The sequence below is a fragment of the Protopterus annectens genome, chromosome 2.part0 (assembly GCF_019279795.1).
Source record: "Protopterus annectens isolate FY-2018-M chromosome 2.part0, PAN1.0, whole genome shotgun sequence".
Lineage (NCBI taxonomy): Eukaryota > Metazoa > Chordata > Ceratodontiformes > Protopteridae > Protopterus > Protopterus annectens.
In genome coordinates, this window is record NC_056728.1 from 1,054,875,322 (window position 1) to 1,054,892,142 (window position 16,821).

Here is a 16,821-nt window from a genome sequence, read left to right on the forward strand (position 1 = left end):
ATTTGCCAACGGGGACATCCCACACGGTCACCAAGTGGGGGATGCTGGCTATGCACTGGAGCCGTGGCTGATGACACCTATCAGAAACGCACACACACCTGAACAGGAATGCCATAATGAGGCACACGCACAAACACAAAATGTAATCGAGCGTGTGTTTGGGCTGCTCAAGTCACGGTTCCAGTGCCTGGACACATCTGGTGGAGCCTTGCAGTACTCACCAACTACATATACCCAAATTGTCATGGTATGTGCTATGCTACATAATATGATCCTGCAAAAACAGCTGCAGCAGGACCAGCATAGGCCCGGGCCAAACAGCCCCCCACCATTGCCAAGGCCATCGCAGGCAGAGCGTGACTCGCAGGAAGAACAACCTGAGCCTGCCCCAGTAGGCAGAAGGAGGCGTGCCCAGTATGCTTTGGCCTTGGCAAAGAGGCAACGCATAGCACATACACTGGCTCAGTAGGAACTCTGGAAATGATACCTCTCTCTGACTCGCACATATATTAAAAGGGATGCCTAAGTTGACTACCTGCTTTCAAACATGTATAGGGAGTGTAGTATGTGCATCTGACATAGGCAGCCTTGCAGAACCACCTGAGGCATGATTGCCATGTGTTAAGCAATATAAAGCAGTGCTAAACAGCATTTACCACCATGTAGTATATGTAAACAAAATCGCACACACCAACTAGCACAACTGTGGTCAATGTTGAGTAATATTGGGCAAGGTCCAGCAATGTTGGTTAATATTGAACAATGTAAGACAAGCTTGGTCTAAGCAGGGCATAGCTGAACAAAAGCCAACATGCTCATATTTGCTCTACTGGCCCTTAAGCAGTCTGGTCTGCTCAGTATGAAAATATAAAACAGTGATGGGCCTCGAACCTAGGATACTGTGCACTATAGTCATAGTACTGAACCACTAAACCATGACAGTATTGCAGTGGTCAGCCTGTATGAAGAAATGTTGATAAGTCTATGCAAAGTATCTCATGGCAACCCTGCAGGCACAGCATAATCCCTGTTGAGTTATGACACAAAGGTGAGTCCTGCAGTAAGAATAGAACCTGACTTTCAACACACACAGTATAAATGTTAATATTGGTCATGTTCACACACATCAACAAATGTAGTGGACCTCAGATAGCAACATACTGAAAGGTCACACTGGGCATGCTCACACACTTGAATGAATGAGACAAATGTCAGGCAACAAAACAAGGAAAGCCTGAACTGGGCATGCTCACACACTTAGGCCATGTCTGAGTACAGCAGTGGGCCACACATATCTGGCAGTTGCATGTGTTAACCCAGGAACCTCTCACTATCCAACAATCCACCCTGTGCACACAGTTATATGACAACAGACACATATATAATATAGTGGAACCCTGTCATAATCAAATATGTTCTGCAGATACCTAAGTTGTTCATAGAAACTGGGAAAGCAAAGACGGTAAAATCCTGAAAACAGTACCAGTAATAAACATTGTGCATCCCGAACATTATCATAGGTTCAGAGGTCGATACTAGGCTATCTGCCCTAGGGCATGTACAAGCCTAGCCAGAGTGTGTTTGGCTTTTTCAACCCTGTCAGATTACTACACTGTGCCTGTGAATAGTAGGTCACGCAAGATAGCCCATTTACGTTTAGTCTAGTGTGCCTCTGTCTAGCAGGGACCCAGAAGATATCCCAGGGGTAAACATACGATCACCCATCCAGTTGTCAAGATGTCTCCTGTAGGTGGTCAGTGGGTGGCTCTGCCTATGCAAATCCGGGATTACAATCCGGAGTGAGTGGAGCCTCTGGGATAAGAATCTGTCCCTCTAGCATGTCCTATTAACATCTGTGCTGAGGTATATGTCCCTGGAGTGTGTAGCTCCAAGGGAGTCGGATATCCTGATATGGAGCATGTCCATCAATTCTGGGTTGGGTATTTCCGTAAACAACAGGCACACATCACATCCGAGTAGGCGGTAAGTGACTGAGTAGAGCTGGAGTTACTGTATCTGAACTGTGCAGGGCATCCATGTGAGTCCCTAGATCTGCTTGTTGAGGAACATTTGTGACCATTACAGTTGCTGCAGGTGTCGGGTAAGGTACATCCCAAATGTTGCATTGTAACCAAGCATTGTCGTGATGAGTATAGGGGCAAAATGACCTCACTTGATCTAGATGTGAAACCATATGGGATAAGGTGGGCTATATAGAAGGTCTGTCCAACCACTTTGGCAATGTGATTGTCAAAGGCGACAGTACGAAGAAGTCATGTCCCAAAACCCCTAACAACACCTACCGTATGTAATAGATTACTACCTATGTGGTAATGTGTGGGCCTGTTGTTATTCCCAAAGGGGATGACTATGCAACTAATGGCATTTAGCTGTAGGCCATGGCTCAGGCACCAGTCATCCATCTCTGTGAGACCCTGTTTGAGTATGCATGTCCCAGCTGGAGAGTTGATTATGGCACCCAGTTTGTAGTCATCTGCGAAAATGGTCAGCCATATTCTTCCTGTGTTAGCCTGTACATCAGACAAATATATACTGAATAAGAGAGGTCCCAGGACTGAGCCTTGTGGGATGCCATGTGTAACTGGTGTATAGTCAGACATGGCACCTGCAATACTGACCATGTGGGTGCTATCCCTGATCCAGGTAGCAATCCATCGTGTGAGATATGTGTCAATATCGATGCTGGTGAGCCTATGCATATTGGCCGAGTGGGGTATTATGTTAAAGGATTTTGCAAGGTCCAGGTTGGCTGTGTGGACAACCGTCCCTACGTTGATGGACCTGGTAGCCATTTAAAGAATACAAACAGGTTCAAGAGGCAAGATCTGCCTACAACAACGCTGAAATGTGTAGGACACAGTGTCTGTAGGTTCCCGATGTCTATTTGTATGAGTCCCATGACAATACGCTCCATAGGTGTGCAGAACAGGCTAGTTAGGGTTATAGGGTGATATTGTCTGTGGTCCGTTGTGGCACCAACTCTGTGGAGTGGGACCACTGTCGCTGTACGCCATTCCTTGGGTACATATCCTGTAGTAACTCTGATATTGAACAGTGACATAATGTGAGGGTTACGTCTGTCATGAAGCTCGTGTAAGACGCAGGCCCGGACACCGTCTGGTCCCATTGATGCTGTGTTGTCCGCTTTCGGGAGGGCAGCAGTTACCTGTTTATTTGTGATGTCAGGGAGGTTACACTCTGTTGGGATGGACAGTTGCTCCTTAGGGGGGATGGGGGGGAGACATCTGCACTGAACCTGTTAGCCAGGATGTTGGCAGTGTCAGTGGGTTCAGGGTATGTTTAGTCAGTATGCAGTAACTCACAGCATATCAGTGAGTGTCCACCCAGGTTCCTGACATAACTGAAGAAGGCCTTTTGATTGTCCTACGTGTCTGGTGCAATTGTCCATTAGAAGCGGGCCTTAGATAAATTCATGAGTGATCATAGCTGTCTGCTAGTACAGATCACAGATGCCTTCCCTGTCTGGGATTGTGCTCTATCATGTAGTAGCTTCCTCCTGTCATTGTATAGCTTATTAATGGCTGGGGTCTACTAGACAGGTCCCCTGCCATTGGACGAGTGAGTCATGTTGTTATTTGGGATAGCACGATCCATGCAGTCCACTAGGTTTCCATAGAATATGTATGTAAAAGATTCAGCAGTCTGAGCCATATTTACCACTGTCCCAGGGTCTCTGAAGGATACCACCTTGCTTTGGAGAAGTGAGACATTTGCTTATGAGAAGTTCACCAAGATTACCCAGGATGGGTGTGGGGACGGGATATGGATGTCCAGTGAGATAAATGTATGTTCTGACCTTACCAATGAGGGATATATCGCTGGTGTGGAACATAGAGTCCCCATGTTGGTGATAATCAGGTCCAATATGTTTTCTCCTCTTGCGGATATGGTGACCGGTTGTGCCATAGCATATGAGTTTACAAATAGTAGCAACTGTTGGGCGAGGGTGTTGGGGCTTGTGTAGTATCCCCAGTCAATGTTTGGGTATTTGAAGTCACCCAATATAATGGTGTTTGGGGAGACCTTCATATTCTCCAGTGTTCCCAGGAAAGCTAAGTGTGGTTCCTAAGTTTGGGAGGGTGGTCTGTAGCAGGCAACAAACTGAAAGGCAGTTTTGCACAATGTTAGTTGCATATGTATGGTCTGCAATGCTTCGTGCAGTGCTACTAACCCGGAGGTGTGTGTATATGGATACTCCACCTATTTGTGTTCTCCGTTCCGAGTCTTGTGGTCAGAAAGCATGGTATGAAATATAATCTGGTAGTGCTGGTGTGCATTTGTGAGTCTGAACCAGGCATCTGTTAGTGCACAGATATCGCTATTCTCCATACTGAGGAGAGTCCTGAGTGGGCGCAATTTGAGGGTAACACATCTAGTGTTGAGCAGCATTACCCTTAGTTTCATTTACTCTGTAATGTCTATGGAGGTGGGTTTGTCTTTTGAGCCCCGCTTAAAAAAGGCAGTATGGCAGTAGCAAGAGCCTTAGCCAGTATTCAAAAGTCCAAGGGTGACAGGTGCAAGCTGTCCATAGTGAAGCTACGTGACATGTCGAGCATGTCACCCCAGGCTGACAGACACTGGATCCCCTTTGAATGACACCAACATGTTAGCCAACTGTTAAATGTGATAGGTTTGTCTGTATACTGTGACATCATACTTGGTGAGTGTAAGATGCTACACAAGGTCAGGGTCATACTGGCCTGGCCTACATGATCATAGAGTTCCTCTATGTATCATGTCATGTGGTCCAGGGAGGAATGTCTGAGGTTTTATGCACCAGCATGGACAATGATGGAGCCATTTCTGTACTTGCTTTGGAGTGACCTGAGTGCATTTGTTATGTGGCGGATCCTGGCACCCGACAGACAGCCCAAAGTGACCATCCCCTTGTTCGGCCTGCTGAGTGGGACGTCAGTGTGTCTGACAATAAGTGTCACCTATTACAAATGTATTAGGTGTGTTGCTTAGCCCGAAGGGCAGTGACTGTTTGGCACACTGACATTGTGAACTATGTGATATGTGGGTATTGTAGTGGGGTAGCAGTTGTTTGTGTGTCTGCTTTGGAGGTCTCTGCTGCTTAGGCAAAGTTTATTTTGAGCCTCCGAGTATGTTTATGTGTGATAATGTGGTTTGATTGCTGTTGCTATAGGTTTATGTGAGACTGATATGTGGTGTGTGTAGTTACCTTCACCACCTGATAGACTGTGCCAGTCATGGGTCGAGAGAGATCAGCCTCCTGTATGTCTATATAGTTGCATCTCTCACATATATCCGAGTTTGTTGGGAGGAGGAGAGGGTTGTCTGTGTACATGAGGCAGTTGTGACATTGTGTCAAAATCACAATATTCACCAGCTGGACTGGAGAGTACACATGAAACCGACCCCTGGACATGCCAGTATATTATGATGACATACTCTGTAGACTGATCACAAAGGATCAGTAGGGTGTTAAGTGTGTAAAAGAGTATAACAGGTATTAGTGCTCAGGTTTGTCAGTGTTTTGTACAGAGTAGCTGCGAAGGAGTCCAGATGGAATCATGACACCTCCTTCAGCTATGTCATAAATAGCAATGTACACTCATATATGTCCTGAGTCAGGGCCAACTGTACCTGACTGACAATGCTGACATCCTGTCAGACAGGCCCATATATACATACCTACCTCCCACTGATGAAAGTCCCTATCATCATAACTGGAGATATCACATGTAGAATGGGTGAACAGCTCCCCCTAAAGCCGAAAGCATGGCAGCAATTGGATTACATTGTTTCCCTATATGTGTCGTGCATGAACTACAGAACAAACAGACCCTACACCTGAATAGTCTGTTGAGCCTCACCCTCTCCACAGGATCTGGAACCGTTGAATGTGTTACAGCAACATGTGGCTCTCCCCACAAGTGTTGGTGCACAACACACCATGGGAAGTATAGTCCAGTAAGTCTATGAAGTCTGATCTGCAAGGCCATGGAGTCCATCATGGTTGAAGTCATAAACAGAGCTATTGGAAGCTGACAAACACACAACCATACCAACTGTGGTATGTTCATGTGCAGATCATGGTTCCCAAACATGCTAGACTGTTTGCAAGGCAGCCGCACTGAACGGAGCTACACATGTGTCACATAGACTTTGACTAGCCCTTTATCAACATCCCAGATACATGTCGTATCTACAAAACCACAAATATGTGTTGACATATGAAGGAATGTCAGTTTGTCCACAGATAGATCACACAAGCTAAGAATTATGTGGTCCTGTTCAAGCTGTTGACACCTGCCGACCCACGGCTCGTTCCTGGGATTGCATAAAACAAAGTGTACACACATTACCATGTCCAGTCTGATGATGTCAGCATCCTACAAATATAGCAGGAGAAAGGAAACCACCCATTAAGGCATATAGTGTGTCTTGTTAATGCGTATCTCTCTAGTATCATAACATAGTTACGTAGGGGTTTGAATCCTGCAATTGCTGAGAGTGTATGTGTGTGATTTCCTTTGAGAGGAGTGCCCTTTTTGGAGACTGGGAAAACACATTAAAAGAGGTACATTCCTCTTTGGAAAGTCTGATGATGTCAGCATCCTACAAATATAGTAGGGGAAAACAAAGCACCCAGTAAAGCATATAGCATGCCGTGTTAATGTGTATCTTTCTAGTATTATAACATAGTTAGGTAGGGGTTTGAATCCTGCTGACAGTGTGTGTTTTGGTGTATGATTTCCTTTGAGAGGAGTGCCCTTTTTGGAGACTGGGAAAACACATTAAAAGAGGTACATTCCTCTTTGGAAAGTCTGATGATGTCAGCATCCTACAAAAATAGCAGGAGAAAACAAAGCACCCAGTAAAGCATATAGCGCACCGTGTTAAAGTGTATCCCTCTAGTATCATAACATAGTGAGGTAGGGGTTTGAAACGTGCAATTGCTGTGTGTGTGTGACACTGTTGGTCAATGTGGTGGGGTTTTGCTTTTACTATGGTATGACATATCAGGATTGAAACAGTATGTGCATTGCACACATCAGGTATCTGTGTGGCAAATAAATATATGTACATGTGACCTCAATTAGTACATAGGTGTGAAGCATACATACTACATGAATACATTTGTTTCCTTTGACAGATTGTGCCATTGCTTCTCCGATCGTAGGTCACATATCTATGTATGTGACAAGGCCGGCCACTGTAGTGATCTGTGGCCAAGGTCATCTGTGCCACACACACCCATGACAGTTACTATAGAGTAGTGTGAGTGAGGGTACATGCCTGGGGTATATGTCAGACATGTTCATACACAATGACTGGCAATAATGGACAGTCATCACGGGTGTACAACAGCCTTGTGGATATGCATTCAGGCCCCTATGTCTTATGTGATACACCGAGGGACTCCACAATACCTCTGGATATGTGGATACCAAGGGACAGATGACATAACAAATGGCTGTAGATACACATTGGTACCCAACATACATGTTGGGGGCTACCACCTATGTGGTACTGTCGGGATAGTATGTATAGTAAATGTGGATGACTATGCCATAGTTGGCTTAGTGCAATACAGCATGTGTCGGACAACAGGTATCTGTCTGTATGTTACCCTTGTGTAGGATATGTGTCCCATCCAAAGAATGCATTGTAGGCCAATGCATGCATTTACAGATGTGGATGGACATATCCCTAGTGTGCTTGCATGTACCTAAGAGGCCTATATGCCAAACAGGTGTGGTCCCAGGAACAGGTGGCGGTCAGTACCACTGGTTACTGTTATAGTATAGTACCGGAAGGATCCCACTGTTACTGAGTTCCCTACAACTGTGTGTCAGTTGTCAGGACATCATCTAATGATTGATTATAGTCATGCTGTTGAGGTTGTGTATACTACCGGAATGCAAAACATTGGCAGATATTAACAGTATCACCCACAGCATAGTGTCAACCCATGTCATACACACATGTTTACCCATGTTAGTACATATCAAGATGCATGCACTCGAGACTCTCCTCAGTATGGAGAATATCGATATCTGTGCAGTAACAGAAACCTGGCTCAAGGCTTCCGAGAGCACCCCAGCACTAACATGTTATACTTCATACCATGCTTTCCGGCCCCAAAACTTGGACCGAACCACAAAAGGAGGGAGAGTATCCATATTTATCAAAGATACCCACACCTCCAGGTTAGTGGCACTGCACGAAGCATCGGAGACCATCCATGTGCAACTAACAGTGGGAAAAACTGCCTTTCAGTTTGTAGCCTGCTACAGACCACCCTCCCAAACACAGAAACCTCACTCGACTTTCCTGAGAACACTGGAGAATATGAAGGTCTCTCCAAACACTATTATATTGGGTGACTTCAACTACCCAAACATCGATTGGGAAAACTACTCAAGCCCAAACACCCTCGCCCAACGGTTCCTAGAATTTATAAACTCAAATGCTATGGAACAACTGGTCACCACTCCCACAAGAGGGGACAACATATTGGATCTTGTCATCACCAACATGGGGTCTCTATGTTCCACACCAGAGTTATACCCCTCATTGGTAAGATCAGACCATAGACAAATCTCACTGGACATCCATATTCCGTCCCCACCCCTAGCCAAGGAAACCACGGTGAAAAACTTCTCAAAAGCAAACTTCACACTTCTCAAAACTGAGGTGGAATCCTTCAAATCCACCGGGCCAGTGGAAAATACAGCCCAAAATGCAGAATCCTTTACAAAAGCATTCTATGGACACCTACAGGAATGCATGGAGCATGCTATCCCAAATAAAACCAAGGCTCACTCCTCCAAAGGCAGGAGACCTGTCTGGTGGACCCTGGCCATAAATAAGCTATACAACAGAAGGAGAAAGCTACTACATGACAGAGCAAAATCCCAAAAAGGGAAGGCATCACTGATCAGTACTAGCAAGAAACTACAATCCCTCATAAAATCATCTAAGGCCAGCTTCGAAAGAAAAATTGCACAAGACACTAAAGATAATCACAAGGCCTTCTTTAGTTATGTCAGAGACCTGGGAGGCAGCTCCCAGATATGCTCTGAGTTAGTGCAAAATGATAAAAAATACACTGAACCCACAGACATTGCCAACATCCTGGCAGAAAGGTTCAGTGCAAACTTCTCTCCCCCTTCCCCCCAAAAGAGCAAATATCTATCCCAACAGAGTGTAGCCTTCCTGATATCACAGATGCACAGGTGAGAGCTGCCCTCTCCAAAGCAAAAAACACAGCATCAATTGGACCAGACGGTGTCCCGGGCTGCATCTTACATGAGCTCCAAGAAGAACTAAACCCTCATATAAAGTCACTGTTCAATCTCAGCCTTACTACAGGACATGCACCCATGGAATGGTGTACAGCAACAGTGGTCCCACTCCACAAAAGTGGTGCCACAACAGACACCGGAAACTATCACCCTATAAGCCTGACTAGCCTGGTTTGCAAAGCTATGGAGCGTATCATCATGGAAATCATAAACAAAGACATTGGGAACCTCCAGACACTGGATCCTACCCAATTCGGCTTTGTTAACGGCAGATCTTGCCTCTTGAACCTGGTCAACTTCTTTGAAACAGTTACCAAAGCCATAGATGAAGGGAAGGTAGTCCACACAGCCTACCTGGACCTTGCAAAAGCCTTCAACACAATACCCCACTCGGGCATCATAAATAAGCTCACCAGCTTAAATATCAACCCCTATGTCACAAGATGGGTTGCAAACTGGCTCAGGGATAGCAGGTGCCATGTCAGACTCTAAACCAGTTACAAGTTGTGTCCCACAAGGCTCAGTCCTGGGACCTCTCTTATTCGGTATATATTTCTCCGAGGTACAGGCTAACACGGGTAGACTATGGCTGACCAAGTTCGCATATGACTGCAAACTGGGTGCTGTAATCGACTCTCCAGCTGACACAAGCATCCTCCAAAAGTATCTCACAGAGACAGATAACTGGTGCCAGAGCCATGGCCTAAAGCTAAATGCCGAAAAGTGCATAGTCATCCCCTTTGGGAAAAACAAAGTGCCCACAAATTACCACATAGGTGGTAATCCATTAAGTATGGAAGAAGTAATTAGGGACTTGGGGGATCCAAGTAGATAGCAATCTCTCCTTTGACAATCACGTTGCCAAAGTGGCTAGAAAGACCTTCTATATAGCCCACCTTATCATGAAAGGGTTCACATCTAGATCAAGAGAGGTCATTGTGCCCCTCTACTCATCACTTATCAGGCCCATAATTGAGTACAATGCCCCGTTTGGGATGTACCTTACCTGACACCTTCAGCAACTGGAAAGACCCCAAAAGTATTTCACCAAGAGGATCAATGGGCTCAAACAGATGCACTATGCAGTTCGGCTAAAGAAGCTCCAGCTCTACTCAGTTGCATACCGCCTACTCAGAGGCGATCTGTGTCTGACGTATAAAGTCATGTCCAACCCAGAATTAATGGACATGCTTCACCTCAGGAAATCCAAATCCCTTACAGCTACACGCTCCAGGGACTTGAACCTCAGCACAGAAATAAATAGGACATGCTGGAGGGACAGATTCATATCCCAGAGGCTCCCCTCACTCTGGAACAAAATCCCAATCCATGTTAGGCAGAGCCCCTCACTGACCCTCTTCAAGAGAAATCTTGACGAGTGGATGGAAGATCATAAGTTTACCCCTGGGATCTCTTCTGTTTCCCTGCTTGACAGAGGTACAGTAAACTAACCTTAAAAGGGCTACCTTCTGTGGCCTACTATACAGAGGCACAGTCAACTAATCTAAAAGGGTGGCGAAAGCCAAACACACTCTGGCTGGGCTTATAAATGCCCTAGGGCAGATAGCCTAGTATCAACCTATGAACCTGTATCTGTAGTAGAATGCATACTGGCCATCGAGAGATACTATGAGATGTTAACAATGTGTAAAACAGGGTATGTCACACGTCCCATGTGTCTACTATGCACGCACATGCAGACAGTGCGCACCCACCATGTTCACAGATGTACACCTGCTAATCTGTATTGCACACATCACACATGTACTGTCCACTCACTAACACATGCTGGCAACACTATACACTTCAACCAAGTGGCACATGGCCGGATAATACATACTCAGACCTAACACTGGTGTAAATAGTGCTACATTGCCAATCCGAGCTTTGATGCATCATGCCTGCTCAGATATACCTACAAGGATATCATTACACTTTCCTGCTGACAGCTTTCTAATATTGCTACACTGCTATAATGTCACCCTGTGCACCAGCACAATGCTAGCCTGTTCCTGCATCAATGTTACAGATGACAGGAGGTGGCAGAGATGTCATCATATGCACAGGGTGTGTTGTTGGTTTGCCAGAGCCTGACATTGACCCATCCAATCAACATGTCTGTATGTGTGTGTGTGTGTGTGTGTGTGTGTGTGTGTGTGTGTGTGTGTGTGTGTGATGGACAACAGTATAGCATGGGCCAATGTTGATGTAATGTGTGTGTGTATGTGTGAGCCCTAGTTGTTTGGATAATGTGTGTGTGTCTGCATGCACACAGCTCCACCATGTGGCTGCCATATACAGGAGGTTGTGGGACAGCCACAGACTGTACCTGCCAGGCTGTACAGATCACTGTCTCTGGCCATGGACACAGTACCTGTGCCTGGCAGGGGTGCTATGGACAGTATTGGGTACCAACCCTGACTGGGTACTATCATCAGAGGCAGAGGTATATTGAGTGGACCCATGTCCCTGCTGGGACTAGCCAGAGCCACATGCATGTGGTCTACTAGGATGGTCAATCGACAGGCGAGCCCCAGCATTGCTGGGGCTGGTACTGCCACTACGGGAGCGGCTGTGATCTGTGGGCCATCTGCGATGACTGCCAGCTGTTGATGTTGCTGGTATGTATCCGCGTTGATGTCTCACCCATCCCACACAGTCCTGGCTCATAGAAGACACATTGTGGAGGGCATCTAATGTCTCCCCCCAACGTTTATCAATGACCTCGGTGTAATTCTGGATGGCACCAGCAAGGACATGGATGCTGTCATTGATAGCGGTGTAATGGGCCCTCTGCACCCTTAGTCCCTGTCTGGTGTACCGTTCCATATGTGCCTGTGCCTGCATTACAGCCCGGAACATACTCAAGGTTGTAAGACCTGTGAGGGCATGTCTGCCAGGGGCAATATAACCAGCGGTGCTCCCACGAGAACCCCTGGACATCTGCCTATGTGGTACCATTCCAGGAATACGGGTATGGCTGCTGTGAGGGGATGCAAGTGCCATGGGTACCACAGTATCCTGGTCAATGCCAACTGTATGCTGTCCCTCGGCTAAGGCCATTGTTGATGAGGGATGTATTGGCAGTATAAGTGTGCACATAGATGGGGTTGAACGCTGTGTACTGTCGATTGGCGGACCAACAACAGACCCTGTCAAACCTGCCTGTGCCACAATACATGTCTCATCATCTCCATTATTTGTGGCAGTGACATCAGGTTCCCTGCTGCATTCAGCCACCCCAAACTCAGCACCTGTGAGAGGAAGACAGGAAACACACTTTACAATCTGTACATGATGTTAGCACACATGCACACATGCACACATGAACACATGAACACATGAACACATGAACACATGCACACATGCACACATGAACACATGCACACATGCACACATGAACACATGCACACATGCACACTTGCACACATGAACACATGCACACAAATACACTCCTCACTACAGCAGATACACACACACACCAGCAGTCCAACACACACTCAATAGTGGGTGAAGATGGGTGACAGTATCACAAGTCAAACAGTCACTTCACACATGTCAGCATGCAGAATATGTGTTGCTCAAGACCATGCAGTGCGAGTGTAGACGGCCCAATTTAATGACAGTATACATGGCTTTGATGCATGTGTGTAGTTGTTCAGTGATTGGCTGCACCCTGGAACAAAATGTGTATATGGATACAACATTGCTGAGCAAGTATTATCAGCTCTGCAATGTCCTGTGCACCATCACTCACAGGTATACATACCATGGCTGCATGTGTTATCTGTGTGACACATAGATTTCCATGTCTGATTGCAGTGTCTGTGTCCATGGCAGATAATACTGGGCACAGGTGTAGCACATGCATGCTGTGTACACACACGGGATGAGTGGTGCATGTAGACATGTAAGAATCTAAATGCTCGACATGGCCATTGTACAGTGGTTATGGTGAGTGTGGGACATATTGCAGATATGTCGGTGCCAGCCATGACATGGCATGCTACATGACTGCAACATTAAACACCACACATAGCCAATGTGTGTCATGTGACCTATACACTCAATAGCATTCCACGACATATATGTGTCACTTTGTACAGATGGCGACTGCTATGCATATTGTGTATACTGGCATATGTAAACACACACACAACATGCTATGCATATTGTGTATAGGTGCATATGTTTGCACACACACAACATTGAGGTGCAAAGCAATGACTGCTATGTGTAGTACTGTGGTCACTGTAACTGGATGGGGTGTAGTACCATGAGCCATCATCATCATGCATCATGTGGTCACTCATGGCTACTAATGTGTGACAGACCACCGCCTAGCATGCTGTACCTGAACTGCAGTGCCGTGGCTACGTTCACAATTACACAGCCACTTTGTACATGGGTGTATGGGTGCCCAATAGGGAGCATTGCCTAATATGACTGTGTTATGTGTTGAAGAGTGTTGCACAGCCCCATGATAGGCCTCTACCCCTGAGGTTTATCATGTGTGTGTGGATGACATGTGGGATACTGAAGTGTGACCTTACAGCAGGTGTGTGGTAACTCCAAATGTAGCATGTTGAGGAGTACTGCGTATGATAAAAGTGTTATGTTGTGTACAGCCGTAGCAACTATGCCTATCCAATGTGCAGTACGGTGTTGCCACAACTGTGTCTGATGCTCTGTGTATTGCATGCCATTGAGGCAGCTACTGACATCACTGAGCTGTGCAATGTCTTACAGCAAACATGCACGGCATGCATTATACATAGGTGTGTTACGTGTACATGGCCTACACCTCACCTATGACATGCACATTTCATTACCAACATTCCAGTTATACCACACTCACCAGCATGGATCGTCTGCCCTGCTGTCACACCAGAGGGACCTACGAGAATATGAGAGAGTTTGTCAGTGGCCACAACTGTGGCATTGCTACTGTTGGTTTGCTAAACTACAGTAGAACAACAGTCGACAGTCACAGGTGTACATATAATATTCCAAATATCAGTATTGCACAACACTAGGCAGTACAACTGCTAAACACACAGTGCACATCTCACGTAGACATAATCTAACAATACAGGTAACTGTAGTCTACAGATAGGGCATGTTACCTGCACGCTCCATGTGAACATGCTGGGTAGCTCCAGCCTCCATGATGACACATATCTGTGGGAGTTGCTGTTGTTGTCCAGGAGCCACCACGCTTAGTTGCAGCTCCTCTACTCTGGTGAGGGGGGATGAATGGCCACCCCACCACCTGTGGCAAGCTGTTGTCTCTGGATATCAGACACACACCGCCGGACATGTCTAATTAAATCACTGCAGTGATGACGTACCTGCTCATATGTCTGGTTATGCATGCCTATGATCTTGCCACAATGCAGTCGGCTCATGCTGGTGCTGGCTGCTTCTGGAAAACAACAGTGTGTAGTGCTGCACCAGGCTTTGTTGGATCGCCTCTTCCTCCTCTGCTGTGTAAGAAGGGTTACATTGGTGGGCCATCAGGCTGAAAGAGAAATGAACAATATGTGTGAGCGAGTCCTGTGGCACACTTTACACCCTTAACCACAGATATCACTTCACTGCCATATATACCATCCATTTGTCTGTCAGAGGATACGCACGTTAAATACCACATATTGGTTCTCAGGCCACAACTGACTAACAATGCCTGGCACACTCTCTATATCAAACCACTATACAACAGTACCCGGCACACTGTTTGTGACATAATACACAACCTCGCCACAGGGGTATATATCACGCTAATGCATGAACAAAGATGTCATCCATTGCAATGAATGTAAAGTAAAGTTACAGTAGTACCAGTAAACCACCCTAGTCATTGATGCCATAGCCCTGCCTAACATATGTGCACAGTTGTTAATATAGGTGGCATACTGCTGTAACAGAGTATATATGTTGCTAGATACACATGTATACCCTGTAACACACATATGATTGCGGCCATGGTACAGGCATAATTACACACACATCAGACAAACATGCAACACACCGTTGTATGCCAACACAGATGAGTTTTATCCATGTACCATACAGTACTGTGTGACACTACTTACAAACTCTTATGCCTGAGTTATGTCCTCTGTGCAGACTACAGGAAACACACAATACAGTGTTTCCAAGCAATGTGAACACACACCATACTATGCTGTTTAGGCCTACAGCTTCAGGTAGTACTACAGTTCATATGGGAGTCGGATTCACCAGCAGTACCACTCACTAAGCATACATGTATTGCTTTAGCCTACAATGGGACACCACAGTCGTCAACAAGGAACTACGTCACATCATATGCCATACTACTATGTCTGCCTAACAATAACATACACATCTTTTGCTGGCCTCACAGCTAGGATAGACACTACCATGTCAGATACAACTTCACACTACGCTATCACACCTTTACAGACCTTGCACACATTCAGCTTTACACTTATTCAACTTCACATAGAAGGTATTGCATTGAGTACATGTGTGCATGCATAGTGTCATAGGTAGGTGAGATGCTATTGGCCCTAGGACCTACAGCTGCCTAGCCATATGCTACCCTGGCCTTTGCCACACATGTGCTTTGATTTCACTTGCCTCTGTCAACCAGAACCACAGAGGGGATTCCTGGGGTGTATTAGCATTCTCCCAAACAATCATCAGGGGCATTTATGACAACTGCTAATGAGGAGCCTAGTTTGCTATTGCTAGGTGGTCAATTCCAGAGTATGGCATATCGCTGAGATAGGAACCTATCCCTCCAGCATGTGCTGTTTAGTGAGCTGATGAAGTTTAGGACCATAGAGCATGTAGCCCGGAGGGATTGTGATATGTTGCCATGGTAGTTGTCACACAACTATGGGTCTGACATACCTCTTTATGTCCGGCAGAGGTCACCTCTGTGTGGGCGGTATGCAATGCAGTCTAGCTGTGGTTTTGTGAGTCAGTCTGCATAGGGCATCTGTTTGAGACCAGTATTACCCTTTGTGAGGTATGTCTGTGGCCTTTCCACTTTGTGTAGTTGTCATGTAAGGTACATACCACATGGGGCATTATGATGAGTAGAGGGGAAAACTGACCTATATTTCCCTAGATGACACACCTGTTGTCATGACACATACCACATAGACAGATTACAAGTCTAGTGTGGCACTGTCTTTATCAAAGGGGAGGCTACTGTCCACCTGTGTCCCATGTTCCCTTATCACACCTTCAGCGTTAGGTAGATTTCTACCTATGTGGTAGTTAATGGTTACAGTGTTTTGGAAAGGAGGAATGGCACTGCAGTATCGGTACTTATCTACAGTCCATGTCTTGGTCACCACACACCTGTTGCAGTACATATGACCCCATGTGTCTCTCTCTCTCTCTATATATATATATATCTATATATATCTATATCTATATATATATATATATATATATATATATATATATATATATATATGGGTCTATATGACTTGGTCGACAGTTC